The 14,869-nt window shown below is 47.6% G+C and overlaps 1 protein-coding gene across 5 annotated transcripts in view; it reads right to left on the reverse strand.

The window, feature by feature from the left end:
- Window positions 1–3,004: 3,004 nt before the first annotated feature.
- LOC133357624 (ras-related protein Rap-2c-like) overlaps window positions 3,005–14,869 on the reverse strand; it is a 72,004-nt gene continuing 60,139 nt past the window's right edge. For all 5 annotated transcript variants that reach the window (XM_061575674.1, XM_061575671.1, XM_061575672.1 and 2 more), the window contains one exon: window positions 3,005–4,772. The gene's annotated coding sequence lies outside the window, so the exon portion shown is untranslated. The remainder of the gene's footprint in view (window positions 4,773–14,869) is intronic.

Raw genomic sequence — 14,869 nt, forward strand, 5'->3', positions numbered from 1 at the left:
GCCGGTCATTGTACCAGGCATAGGTCAAGTGTTCATGGACAAATGACGGCACAAGCTCTCTAACAGTGGCCACTGTCACTTTAAGATGTTCTTTGTTCATGTTTTTGTTTGTTGCGGTTGCACCCGAGTCAAGAGCCGCATGGCTCACAGGGCATTACCTAATAACTGAAACTGAACTGAAACTGTGAAGCAAGGTGGCGCGTCAGATTATTATGAATATACCCCGCAGTATTAATCAGGGCGGCCGCTGGAGTTGAACCGTTGGATTTCTCTGCAACGAGCGGCGAACTCGCTTACCGCTTGTCCGCATCACCGTCCGCGTTGTGGTGCTGATGGTATTGGTGGTGTGAAAACGAACAAACAGAAATGCGTATGCCTATACGCGATAATAATAATTAAAAAAAATTCACACGAGGTTTTAATATGGTGGATGTAAACTCGCGAAATGAAAACAGAAGAATGAACAATGTTCATGACAAGCGCCGTTAATTGCAATGTCGCCGTTCAATCACTGCGATCAATCGTTATTGAACAGTTCACAATAAGGCTCACAAAGGTCGTCAATTTGTGCAAACAAAAAGAGTTAAAAGCTTTACGGCTGTACGCGAAACAATTGTATCTGTTTTATAACATGTTCGTGTGGAACATTTCCCGTGGGTGGGATTATGGCTCATTCACAAATTACAGGCCGTCCATAAATGACGTCACGCGATTTTGGACGATTCCCCCCCCCCTCGTCATACGGCGTCACAAAAAGTCAGACCACCTCAAATATGACGTCACAATGCTCTGCCCCCCCCCCCAAAAATATTTCCATTTTCAAAATAAAACATGCTTCAAATCGCTTTAAACTATTGTCATTGTAGTGCGTATTTAATGTGGCGCTGCACTCTGATGTTGTAGGAGTGTTGTTATAACAATTCTATATGTATTTAAAGTTGCGCATTTTGATGTGACGTCACATTTCTCACCCCCCCCCCTTCGTCACACATCGTCACAAAAATCTGACCCCCCCCCCCCGCCAGATGCGTGACGTCATTTATGAACGGCCCCTTATGACAAATTCTCAACGTGGCACGCAACACAATCCGTGGCAAGTGACTGCGCACAGGTCACACGGCTGCCCACTGTCATAACGAACGCATTTGGACTCCGAACGTCCAGTTCGTTGTGCGCAATGCCTCGAGGAGAATCAAACAAAAAAGGTGAAAATATTTAACTCGCCTAATTTTTTTTTGGGAAAAAAAAGTACGTCATCATTGCGTCCGTGAAATTCGCAGTTTCTCGGCTTTTCTTTGTCGCCTGCCATTATTCACTTCGGCACCCCCCCCCCCCCATCATCTAAATTTCGAGCGCGGCCCTCTTCATGGCTAGTGTGTCTCAAGCATCGCGTTTCATTAACGTCACGTGACAGTTTCCTAACTAAAGCCGCGCACAGCAGCAGCAGCTGCTGCTGTCGTTACGTTTGCCCCCCCACCCCCGCACCTCCGATTAGCACGGTTGGGCTACGTGTGTACCGGCGCTAAAGAAGGTCAACGTACGTACAAACAACACACTGCCAAAATCACGATGCCACAATTTCACTGCTGGCCAAGAGAATGCGCAGTTTTTGTCGACTCCAGGAATGCCGATGCCCTCCGTGGAACGCCCAGACACCCAACTCCTGACTTACACGTGTGGTGTACTTCTCTGCAAGCAAACAAACAATCGGGATTTTTCACAGCGCTGCCACGCGGAGACGATGCAACTGCAGTGCTGGGCAGCCAGCATCAGCTAAGCCTCCTGTGCAACAACCCTCGTCAGATTAAATCAGCAGTTCTTGAGCCCCCATCTCGAAGCCACGAATCTATCATTTAATTGGCACTTTACTTCTCATTATTGCTTGGGAGTGGGGAGGGGGGTTTCGTTGTTTAAGTGTTCGCTACTCAGGCCATCGATCATCGGATCAATCCTCCAGGTTCAAGCTGCTCCTCGTCCCTGGTTGCAGGGGGCGTCTTGTGAAGTGGCACGAAATAAAATCAAATAAAAAAAATGACCCCGTCGAATTTGGATACGGAGCACAAAAAGCAACACTGCCAGTTTCGCCGCTGCCATCAACGCTGTTGCTGTTTCTCAGTTAGACCTCTTGTCCTGTTGCGGGGGGTGGGGGGAGAGTGCAGCCCTCAACTGTGCAGGTCAAAGGTCCCTTGAAGGGGCATGTCAGAGGTAGCTCTGTGAAACCCGCTTCCGTGAACCGTTCTCTCACACGGAGGAGGGTTTCGAACCGCCCTGCGACAGGTCCGAATTGGGCCCTCCGTGTCATCACGTGACCACCGGGTGCATGGCTTTGATCTGCCAAGAAAACTACGCTGCTCCATCAACCGCTTCAGAACAACAACTTCTCCTCCTCGACACGTGGAGAATTAAAGGCAACCCACACAGTGTGTGACTGCGGCCATCCGAACCGGAACGATGGAACCACCGTACCGTGAAGAACTGCACCCGACGCCAGCTCTCCGGCGGGCCGAGCAGGGTTCGTCGTACTAACGAGGCCACTTCACGGCGGCTCGCAGACTTAAACAACTTGGACGCGTGATCTTGCACGCGCTTGCCACAACGCTGAGAAGAAGACCGTGAGCATGATGAGGATAAACTTGGACAACAAGAATGAATATCATTTTAGTCCGTCTAAACCTATGACCGTGCTGTCGGTGGCACGGCGGTATTCCTGTGAGCTGTAAAACAGAGCGAGGAAAGTGCTGGGAAAGGTGATTTTTTTTGTTTGCAACCGCTAAATTTATTGCATCGTGTCCGACCGATATATTTACTTTCACAGAGATCGATGATACGGGCCTGAGAAACCTAACGGGAATGTCTACGCGGGAGGGGCAATAAGGATATGTCAAAAGAGAGAGAGAGCAAAAAAAGACGATCATGAATTTTTAAAAGGCTGAGGGAATTTAAAGTGGTGAACTTGCAATGGCGGTTTTTAAACTGTAGCTTTTAAACTGTCAATCAGAACCAGTACTTTGATTTCTTTATTGGAAAAAAAAAATAATCAGGCAACGGGTTCACTCGAGGGACCTCATATAATGTTCAGGCGAAATCTCCCGAAACAAAAGATGAAATATGACAATATAAGAAATGAAGGTGGATAAGCTCTCAATTCTCATATCAGCCGTGCTCATTCGCACGTTGAAGCGAGCGCTGGTCTAATCGTCCACTGCTCGCGTCAGCAAAGTAAAACGATTACTTAAAGAAGCAAAAAGGATGGCACATCATACATCTTCACCCCCCCCCCCTCCCGACAACCATTACCCCAGATAATTCATAGTTGACTGTAACAAAATCTTGCGGCACACCAAACAGATCTAAAGTAACTTTAAAAAGATGAGGAAGCTGTGTACGTATGCATGTTGACCTTCTTCGCACCGTACGTATCCAACCGTGCTTATCGGAAGTGCGCGGGAAGGACACCAAACTATGGGTCTCTGCGTGAGTATATGGGACTCTGTCCGAGTAGTCTAAGTATGCATGTTGAACTTCTTCCACACCGTACATAACCAATCGTGCTCAACGGAGGTGCGGGGGAAGGACAACAAACTAAACACAAAAAAAGAAATGGGTTTTCAATTCAGAGGCTACACCAGGCAAGCAAGCAGTATGCTGGCTGCCCTCAACAGTGTATCTATTGTCCAGTGGAGACACTGACCCTGTCCATGCCACCAACTCATCCGGTGGGAGAAACAATCAAAGCCTTCTTGTTCACGATCCGCTTAAAGATGCAAAACGCGAGTGCGGGTGGGATGGCGCCCGCATCTCACACTGCGCTCGCAGTCAAACGAAAACAAAGGAAATCGGGAGGGGGAGGCTCCCGAAAGAGTTCAACTTGGGGGTTGACTTGGGGGCGGGGGGGGGGGATGTGGAAGCTGGACAAAAAAAAACCCGAGGGGGTGCCTACGGAACGAAGCGACTTTCCCGGCGACGACTCGTGGCAAAAAACGGAACGCCGCGAAACAAAAAATCATCGATGTCGCCTACCGCATGAGTGCATGGCCCAAAACAACAAACGGCCACCTGTATTCTAAGGGGATTAGCAATTAAAAGACGCTCTCCAGAAAGTAAAGACACGCTCGAAACGTGTTGCCGCATGTCAATAGAGTAACACAAATCTGGCACGCACACAAGCACGCGAATACCGGATTATAAGACGAAAACACCCCGACTGTTGCTTTAAAATACAGAGGGGGGGGGGGGGGGAGAAGCGGGGTGATAAGCAGAATTCGGCGCGTAAAATATTACCGACAACAGCCAGGCTAAATAAAATACCGTTAAATTCTTGCCGTTTGTCATTCATGAAAAATTATGTTTTATTGGTTTTTTCCCTCCCCCCTCTCATATGCATTCAAATAGTCTTGCAAGTTTCATCTTTTGCGTGGGGAGCAACGTGTGTGTGTGTGTGGGGGGGGGAGGTTGTGTGTGTGTGTGTGTTTAGGGGGGCGCTGTGGGGAAAACCCCCCCAGAACAAATGGTTACAAGGTTTTCTCATCATCAACGGAAGCTCCCACTTCCTCGGCATTTGAGCAGCCCCGCAAGCGAGCGCAGGAAGCGAGGTCGTGACGGCGGCGCTTGTGACGATGAGCTGGAGGTGGAGTGAGGCCGGAAAGAAAATGTTCGCTGTCGACACACACGGCCACACTTGTGAAGGGTTGCCCCCCTCCTCCTCTTCCCCACATGCTGCTCCTCTGCCGATGGGTTTGGCTCGTCCAAACTGGTCCCGTTTACTTCCCTGCCTGCATCGCACGCACACGTATACACACGTACACACGCGTCGAAATTAACACAGGCACAGGGACGCGGGCATGTGCAAGTACACGCAAGGTAGACATGGACACGCGCAGATTGGCACGCAAATACAAACACGCGTATGTACGTTGAACTTTTTTTTCGATTTAAAGCTTTCGTGACTGCAGGGATTCATCTTCTTGGTTCTTTCGGTAAAGTCACGTAGAAGGGAAATAATAAAATAATAAAAATAAAACATAATAAAGTATTTTATTACGTTTTATTTTTATTATTTTACGTTGAACTTCTTTTGCACAGTACGTAGCCAAACGTGCTAATCGGAGGTGCCGGGCGGGAGAAGGACAACAGCGCTTAACACACAAAGCAGCTCTGCTAATGAAATCAAGTTTTCAATTTAGAACAAACAGCCCTGCCACGATCCGTGTGTGACTGCCCAAGTCAGTTGGCGACGGTGCATTGGCGGTGGTGCAGACGCGCATTTAACCGAGGTGCACATCCAACAACAGCTGCCCATTCACCAAGTAAGTGACGCTGATGTCACCACAGCCTTGCGCCAGGCGAGATGCACTCTAAGGTCACGTGAAGGGTCAAAGGTTCGCCCACAGGTCACGGGACAGACTCGGCTGTTATGGGTTGACTGGCGGATGGCACTTAGAGGTCGCCAGATCTGACCACACACCCATGGTCAGATGCACGCACACGTGCATAGACACAGAGTGACATGCCTATACAAGTGTATATATACACACACAAAGGCAAAGATACCCCCCCCCCGTAGCATTTTTAAGACTGTCAGGATAATGTGCTGTAAATGAGTCACTTGTTAAGGTCAGAACAGCACAAAAAGTAATGGTGTGGCCTAAACCATGCCCGGCTGCCTTTATCTCCCCCGATGCTGATATGTAAACACTGCCATATACTCCATTGAAACTGTGTTGACATAAGGGAGTCCTAGGACCCCAGATTTTGGCTGTTAGAATCGAACTTGGGTCACTGGGTTCGTAACGCAGTGCACTAACCACTACACTACCACTCGCCACATGTTTAAAAACACATACAATGACAGATGCAAAGACAAAGATGCCCCATATAGCCTTTAACAGACTGTTCGGGCAAGTGCTGCTCGTGGCACACAAAGGGGTTGGGTGGCTAATACCACTGCCGGCTGCCCTCGACTCCCCAGTGGCGATGTTTACACACCACACCAGGTACCAAGGGCAGGCCCAGGAACCATTCATATAATCGTTACTGGTGTAGCGTAGCGCGCTATAGCCGCTACACTAGCGCACACACACACGCAGTCCCATGCGTGTGTGCAACAACAACCGCCGTTCACCACTAAGTGATGGGGATGTCACCAGGTCGCTTGTGCCATAGACATATGGCTATACAACCTAGACGCACGTGCATACAGCAGCACACACACAAAAAAGCCAGCACACATACACCACGTAAGAAAAGAATGACAATTAATTATGCATCAAAATGTACCCCTTCAGGCACTCTGGGATGCCTTAAAATCAGAATGTACATCATGTACATCAGGGCAAGATCGTATGGATCTCCAAGAAGATGCCTGGAGGCTTTGGCCAGAGAGCGAATGGGTGCGAGAGAAAGTGGGTGGGTGAGTAACAAGAGACTCAGTGTAACCTACTTTGTGTCGAAGGCCTCTTACGAGCTCAACTGTAATATCCCTTAACCCGAACCGCACAGTTCAAGTGAAAAAAAAAAATCCAGTCGGCGTCCCGTGCACGCTCCCGGCTCCGCTTCGCTCCGTGCTGCCCGGCTCCCAAGGGGTGAGAGGCAGGGTAGGATGAAGATTTTGAAAGCCTCTGAGCTCCAGGTATTGTGAGGCCCCCCAGTAATATTTTCAAAAGGAAAACGAATTTCGATTTAAAGCTTTCGTGACTGCAGGGATTCATCTTCTTGGTTCTTTCGGTAAAGTCACGTAGAATGGAAATAATAAAATGATAAAAATAAAACATAATAAATCATTCAGACTCTGTCTTCTCGACAGACCTGTTCTCCACCCGAGGACGGCTGCTTGCGTTGTGGCCGAAACGTCGTGAGAATTATTTTATTATGTTCTATTTTTATTATTTTATTATTTCCATTCTACGTGACTTTCCCGAAAGAACCAAAAAAAAAGGAAAACAAAATTTTTACAAGGCTAACAACAAATAAAATTCAGCATTCACAAACGAAATAACTTTTCACTTCATCTCTGGAAGCCCATGGGCTGCAGCCCCTACAAGAGCCCCCGTGCCTTGACCCGGCCCTGGCGTGAGGCTTTTGAGGAGCGGCCCAGCAGCAATGTGAGAGAAACGTCGGTGGGTCATTCAATGCGAATTAAAATGGATTCGGGCTCAAAGCACAGGGCACAGTCGCGTGCTGGCAGCGGTGTGCGGAAAGCAAAAGGGGTAAAAACAGCTAAAGGTGCAGCCCTGCAATTGCTTGCTCACGGCACTGTTGGCAGAAGGCGCCTCCACTGCAGGGGACTCTACAGAGAGTCGTTATAACGGTGTGTGTGGTACTTTGGCCTACTTTTGCACACACGTGACCAGCTGATGGACTAACTGTGTTGTACCCATTTATACTTCTGGGTGGGCAGAGCTGGAAGAAGGGTGGGATTTGTAATATTTGCCCCACTGTTTCAACTGTAAAATTGAGATTCAACCGAACCTGGTGTAATAACCTAAATTATTATTTTACCAGGTAAAGCTCACTGAGCTATGTAACTCTTTTTCATAACCGATCCGGCTACAATTGATAGCTCAAACATGTGGCTTATCACGTGGGCATTTCTAGAAGCCAAATACTCTTAAACGCATGTTGGTTCTAAATGTAGAGGAAAAAAACGGAGGACCCAGAGAAAAATCCAAACGACCACGGGGAGTAAGACACGCAAACTCTAAATATACAGCAGGCGTCAGGGTCGGGATCGAACCCACGACCTCCAGTATACCAGGCGAGGTAGTTAACATCTCCTCGCCACGTGCAAACTCCAAATATACAGCAGGCGTGAGGATCGGGATCGAACCCACGACCTCCTGCATACCAGGCGAGGTAATCATCTCTCGTAGGAATGCAGAACATGAATATTTGACTAACATCTTAAACAAACATTGTGTGGTTGGCATGGGCCCTGGCACAAGGAATTTAATATATTCGCCACGAAAATAACAGGAGAGAATCTTGAGAGAATACATTTCATTCCAAAATCTCTGCGCACCTCCCGATCAATCGCAATACACCTTATTAAAATCTTTTAACACTCCCCTCTGTAATATTTGGAGCCATTGCGTTCACAAAATTAGCCTCTTGAGATGAAAGTAAAATATGGTCTTACGAGTGGCAAATAATTACAGTCGGTTCTCCTATGCCGCGTGCTTTCATAACGCGAATTTGATAACGCGATGAATGTATTAGGGGACACATTTTTTCATAACGCGGATGCGAATTGGATATAACGCGACTGAGCGAACAGAACTACGTCGCACGAGTAGGAATAAGCGGTCGTACGGCATCATCGCACGAGACGGGATGCTGTTGGATGCTTCTAGACGCTACCAACGCGCCCCAGTCTTTGTTCAGCCTGCGTGCGCATCTCCTCGTGATATCGCGGACTGTGCTGTGCCCTACGTAATATTTTATTCATTATTTTTAGATCTTTACAGAACGCGGTGTTCTTCAGGAAGGCAAAAAACTACCGCGCTATCGGAGATCAGACTGTGTTGGGATAACCTTGGAGTTGCGCATTGTTCTGAGACTTCTAGATTTGAAGCTTTCGTGACTGCAAGGATTCATATTCTTAGGTTTTGTCGGTAAAGTCACGTAGGTGAAAAATTAAAATTAATAAAAGTTCTTTGACACGAGGCGGTGGTGCTCAGCGCAATAACTCCAAGTGGAAATATCTCCATGTCGTATAGCATGACGGCGATAGCACAATTGCAATAATAAATTGGAGGAAAAAAAAAAACAGCAAACGCCGTTCAAAATATAAATCGTCGAGTCACAATGACCTTTTCCCATGCACGAGTAGTGTACTTTAAAGGGCAGGGCGTGTGTGTGTGTGTGTGAAACTGCTTTCGAATGAGCATACATTTAATTTTTTGCTCTCCTGCTCTGGGGCATCTCAACCACGAAGTTCACGATGGCACTGTTGCCCACTTGGGAGCTGGGGGATCGAAAATGCTTTCATGCACAAACAGGTCATTTTACGCCTTCTCCACGGAGGATAATTTAATTTACTGCGACATCTACACACAGCTGTGTTTTTTGTGGGCTCAACGAAGTGGAACGAGGGAAAGAGTTCGAGAAAAGGTCGATGTTATGCCCCCGTCTCAGCTTCTGCAACGTGGCGGTCATCTCCTCTAGGTCTACTCAGCCCGAAATTAGCTCACGGAACTGTTAACAAAACTGGATCGGTGTGCTGCTGAATCCTCACCCAGGCAAGTGCACCTACACCAGATGTTCCTGCTTATCCTCTTCGTACCTGTTTACCAATCTGGCGAAGCAGACGTCGACCAATATTCACTTTTACGACGTTTTGGGACGTAGGACAACATTTATTCGCGGCTCCTGCGCTGTGCGCACATTCCGCAGAATTGGCTCACGAAGCTGAGCATTGCGCTGCATCTCAGCGAGAGAAACCCCAGCGCAAACCTGCCTTTGTGGGACTTAATGTCACCCGGCAAGTAATAAGCACGACGACGCGGACACAAAGGGGCTTACAGATAATGTTCTCGGAATGAGTTCGCTCGAAAAATAAGCGGAAGAGGTGCTGGCGATGGTCGCGACGGCGGCAGTCGAAGTGATGAAGGGGTTTGGAATGAACTCCGCTCGTCGTCATTGACCCTCCGAGATCGGTAAACGGCATGCCGCTTGGTGGAAAGTGAAAGATGGAAGATGGCTGGACTCCAGCACAGGACTGTGGAATTTCAGCCACTCTCTGAGGAATACCGACAGAGGTTAGCGGCCCCAAATGTTCGTTTGAGTATCGAGGCACACTTTGACTTTGATGTTGGGCTTGTGTTGGTGATGATGATTATGATGATGTTGATGTTAGTGTTGGTAAATATGATGGTGTTCTTGACCGTGGCAATTATTATAATAACATTTATGTAGTGGCTTTTCATCAAGGATCTCAAAGCGCTGTTCAGGACACAGCAGCAGCAGACCCTCGGCATACAAATAATATTATGAATACGTTTGAAGAATCCATTGACTAAATGATGACAACCGTGATCCTGATTCCGAAATGGATGCTGGTGTTGTCGACGCTGGTAACGATGATGACGGTACCGTAGCAAGCAATAAACAATATCCATCCGCCGCACCTCCGATAAGCACGCGGTTGGCTACGTACGGCGTGAAAGAAGTTCAACATACGTACACATCACAACGGAGAGTGACCTGGGGTTTGAAGTTGGGCCAGACACAGCCAGCCGAGTTGATAAATCATCACCAGATGGCCTCTGGTCTTCAAGGTACGCTGGAATTTTCGCGAGCCAATTCTGGAATGTGGTGGGCCATACCTGGACTCCGTTCAAATAACCTAGTGGCACCATATTCTTTATTTATATTTTTCAACTTTGTTTTCAAAGCCAACCAAACTGATTGGCGAAGGGGTTTTATGGCACTTCTCTTTCAAGAGTGACTTTAAACTGGAACACGAAAAACTCCTCGGTGCGCAGGAAGCCTGCGACTTTACAACCCACGTTGTTTGTACATGTGGTCACACCATGCTGGTATGCGCGAGCATATATACCGCATGCGCCGATGTATAGCTATGTAACGTATATAAATAATACATATACTTACGTATATAATTTAACTTCTTGGTTCTTTCGGTAAAGTCACGTAGAAGGGAAGTAATAAAATAATACAAATATTTTATTATATTATTTTATTATTTATTATTTTTATTATTTTATTACTTCCCTTCTACGTGACTTTACCGAAAGAACCAAGAAGATGAATCCCTGCAGTCACGAAAGCTTTAAATCGAAAGTATATAATTTAATAAGGAATAATAATGAACGTCCCTTTATCAATCCACTGCTGGATGAAGGCCTCCCTGTGTTGTGTCGGCTCAAGGGGTTGTTTGACCATACCTCACCATGCTGGTCAGTGTGTGGGGCCGGGTAAACGGTCAGTCAACCCATGGCACCCGGGTCTGTCCCGTGACCTCCTCCCGCCAGCGAGCCTTGGACACTTCACGTGGCCTCACAGTCCACCTGGCCTGGCACAGGCGCCGTGGTGATGTCACCGCCACTTAGGAGCGAATGGCACAGGTACCAGTTCAGATGTCACCAGCGACGTTAATCATGGCCGGGAATCGAACTGAAGGTGGCCAGGCTCATAGCACAATGCGATATCATCCACTGCGACACCGTTCTGCCCAATACAATACCAATATAAGCCCCGTGTAGATTCAAGTCACGTTTCAGGAGTGTTTCTGATACCTTCATGTATGCAACACAAAGTTTCTGTGCGGTTTCATAGAATCCTATCGACGCATATGTATGGAAGCGTATCTGTACGTTGGAATTCAAATGCAACTTCATATATTTCATTCAGTAAGTGAACTAATTCACCGTAACCCAAACCAAATCTGAATTACAAATTCAAAGTGTATTAATGAATGAACGACAACAAATTGAACGACGACAAATTACCGCCGATTTACTTTCGAGAAAAGTACGACTTCATAAACGAACGCAATCGGTCACTTGAACGGAAGAAAGAATGAAATGCATGAATGACCCGAGATGGGGAAGGAAGTCTGTTGAAATGTGAGGTCAAGCCACAGAAGGCGTGTTCGGGAATCGAGTGAGCTCTGCTGAGAAGTAGCAAACACGTCCCACGTATGGTTTTCTTCCCGAAAACAAATACACGTCACACAGCCGACCCTCACCAATTAACCATCCACACCCAGTGCAGTATCTGCTGTGGGTTATGACTGTGTTTCTCTACAAATTCACATTTCCCAACTATGTCACGTCCTGCAATGCATTCTTAACCTCGCCTACCCTCACACAGTCAACCTTGGCCCCCTGTATATATGTATGTTGAACTTCTTTCGCACCGTACGTAGCCAACCGTGCTAATCGGAGGTGCGGGGGGAAGGACAACGAACTAAACACGAAAAACAGCTCTAAAGAAAGAAGTGTGCAAATCAGTTCCGAGTTTTATTTTTGCCCAGTAACCTATTCCGGGAACCGTGTAACTGTCATGGTGTCCTGGATGTTGTAGTGTACCCCGGCCCCAGTCGGCTGTGCATGTGACGCACTGTATTTATACGCTATGTTGAGCAAGAACAAGGTACAGCACTTTCATTATGTATGTTTGGTGAACTGCTTTCGCACCGTACGAAGGCAATCCTGCAAATCGGAGGTGTGGGGGAAGGGCAAAAAACTAAACAAATTTTTTCCGTTTTCAGTCAAAACGTACAATCCTTGCTTTCGTTTTTAGAACATTCAGGAGACAATCAAGATACAGGGATTGTCACGACCAAAGCCATCGATGCCACCACCACACCTCCCCATCGCTTCCTTCCCTTCTGCCCGATTCCCCAGCTGTTGGGCCCAGTCGACACCCGGCCACCACCAAGGTCTGCTACGAAATTATCAGCGCCACCATCTGGCTTGCAGGTCTTCCTCTAGCTCCCAGACTATGACCATTTTGGAACAACAAGAGGAAGAGCGCTGGTATGCGGGGGGACAAAAAAATAAAATAAATAACGGGACGGTCACCAACGCGACGTGACCGGGCAGATCGTTTATAAAAGCCGGGGAGTCTGAAGCGGTAATTGCTGCGTTTATTTGTTTCCTCCCTAAATATGGGAGGCGAGATTATTTCAGACCACGCGAGATCGTTCGTGTAACTCATAGAGGATCCGGGAGCCGAGCGTTTTGGTTTTATCACACACACACTTTACGCAGCGTGTGCTACCTAGATCAAGTAAAACGGTAACAGGGTGCAAGTCAAGAAAATAGCTTTCTTATGCCACTACTGGTGGCATAAGCAAGCTATTTTCCTCCACGATGGTGGCTAGGAGATGTTAACTACCTCGCCTGGTATGCAGGAGGTCGTGGGTTCGATCCCAACCCTGGCGCCTGTGGTCGCGTGGAATGTTTCTCCGGGTCCTCCGGTTTTCCCCTCCACTTTTAGAAACACGCGTTTCGAGCATTTTGCTGCTGTAAATTTCCACGTGATAAGCCACTTCGTTGAGCTGCCATTTGTGGCCAGGTCGCTTCTGAAAAAGATCTATACAGCTCAGTGGGCCTTCAGTGGTAAAATAAAATAAAATAGTTTTAAGGGAGCCTTAGAAAGCCACTCTGGAGGGTATTTTGGCCTACTCTCCCACACTGGGCAGACTTCTTGGAAGAGATGGGAGTACCCACACTTTACCCCACCACGTGAAGGCTGCTGATCGCTTTACTGTGGTGTACTTACCCTTTTAACTGGTACAAAACTGACACCTTTTTACAAGGCATCATGTTTGCAATAACCACAACACAAGCAGTCAAAAATGCAAACAAAAAGAAGCAACTCTGATAATGATAATAATATGCACTGTCCTTGAAGTTGATTGGTCCACACCCGAGACGGCTTTCTTTAGAGCCTAGTCCCCATTGGTGTTGGACCAGATGACACCAGAAGGCGTACAAAAACCTACTACTATATTTTGCCACTGGTAAAAGAGATCTCATAGTGTAAATGCTTACCCCGAGCTCTCAATACTCTGATATTGCACTGTGTTTGAGTTTTACGATGTGGTGTACTTATTTATACTGCCGGGTGGACAAACGGGGTGGGATTCAAGAAAAATGTTTAATTGTTTTAACTGCCGTGCCAGGAGAAATAACTCTTGATCTCTGGATTGCTAGTGTGCTAACCATTTACACCATGGCAACGTACCAGTGCTACAGTACAGTATTAAAATTATATCCCAGTCATTGAATTGAATCACCAGTTACTGTGTATTCCCAGTCATTATCAAATGCAATTATTCATAGTTGGGCATGTAATCAATGTGTCAGCTCGGTTGATTAAAATATCTTCATGCCCGAGATACATGCACCAAATCTTGTGCGTACGTCGCAACGATTTTCGAGTCAGTTTGCCGAAATTCCAAGATATTTCAACCACGGAAACAAAAATGTGACGGTGCAACGGTTGACGGAGTTGCACTAGATGTGCACAGATGGCTCCGATACAAACGCGATGGCGTAGGCAACAGGGAGAGAGACAAGGGACGATAGCGGATGAGACTCGGTCACCGGCGGGAACAAATGAGGGCGCACAGCACAACGAGGCGTTGCAACACAGTCGACTCAAGGAGACTCCCCACACGAGCGCTGTCACAAACGGAAAGAAACAGGAAGGAAAAGTCAACTGCGGCCATTGCAAAGCGGGGCGGAAGAAGGGTGGCACAGTGCTAACGCTCGCGGACACCACGCGGCAAGAAACATGGGTTCGATATCCAACCCGGGCACCACCTCTCTCCATGGAGTTTGTATGTTCTCCACCATGTTCTGCGAGGGTTAGGGTCCGTCCATAAATGACGTCACGCGATTTTGGACGATTTTTGCCCGCCCCCCCTCGCCTTGTCACACGGCGTCACAAAAATTCAGACCCCCCCTCAAATATGACGTCACAAAGCTGTGGCCCCACCCCTCCCCCAAACCATATTTCCATTTTGAAAATAAAACATGTTTCAAATCGCTTTAAACTATTGTCATTGTAGTGCGTATTTGTAGTAAGTTGATGAGGAGACGATGAGGAAGTTGAGACACACTGTTTATTAACTCCGGGACAGATACAATAGTTGAAGGGGTATCGGCCCCTTCACCCGTACTATGGGAAACCCACCCTAGTACTAAGCCCTCTGTCCTGTCCCCCAGTCCTCCTCTACTGGGCTACGGGAGGCTGACTGATCTGGCCCTGGCAAGCACAGATCTCGGCACCAGCTAACCAGCCTTGCCCTGATAAGGGCAGCGGTCTGGAAGCTCTTGGGCCGCGCCACTGGCTTACCCGGCTCGGCCCTTATAAGGACGGCGAGACCGGGGAGTCCCAG

This window comes from Lethenteron reissneri, chromosome 58 (genome assembly GCF_015708825.2).
Source record: "Lethenteron reissneri isolate LAM-NWPU_2019-01 chromosome 58, ASM1570882v1, whole genome shotgun sequence".
Classification (NCBI taxonomy): domain Eukaryota; kingdom Metazoa; phylum Chordata; class Hyperoartia; order Petromyzontiformes; family Petromyzontidae; genus Lethenteron; species Lethenteron reissneri.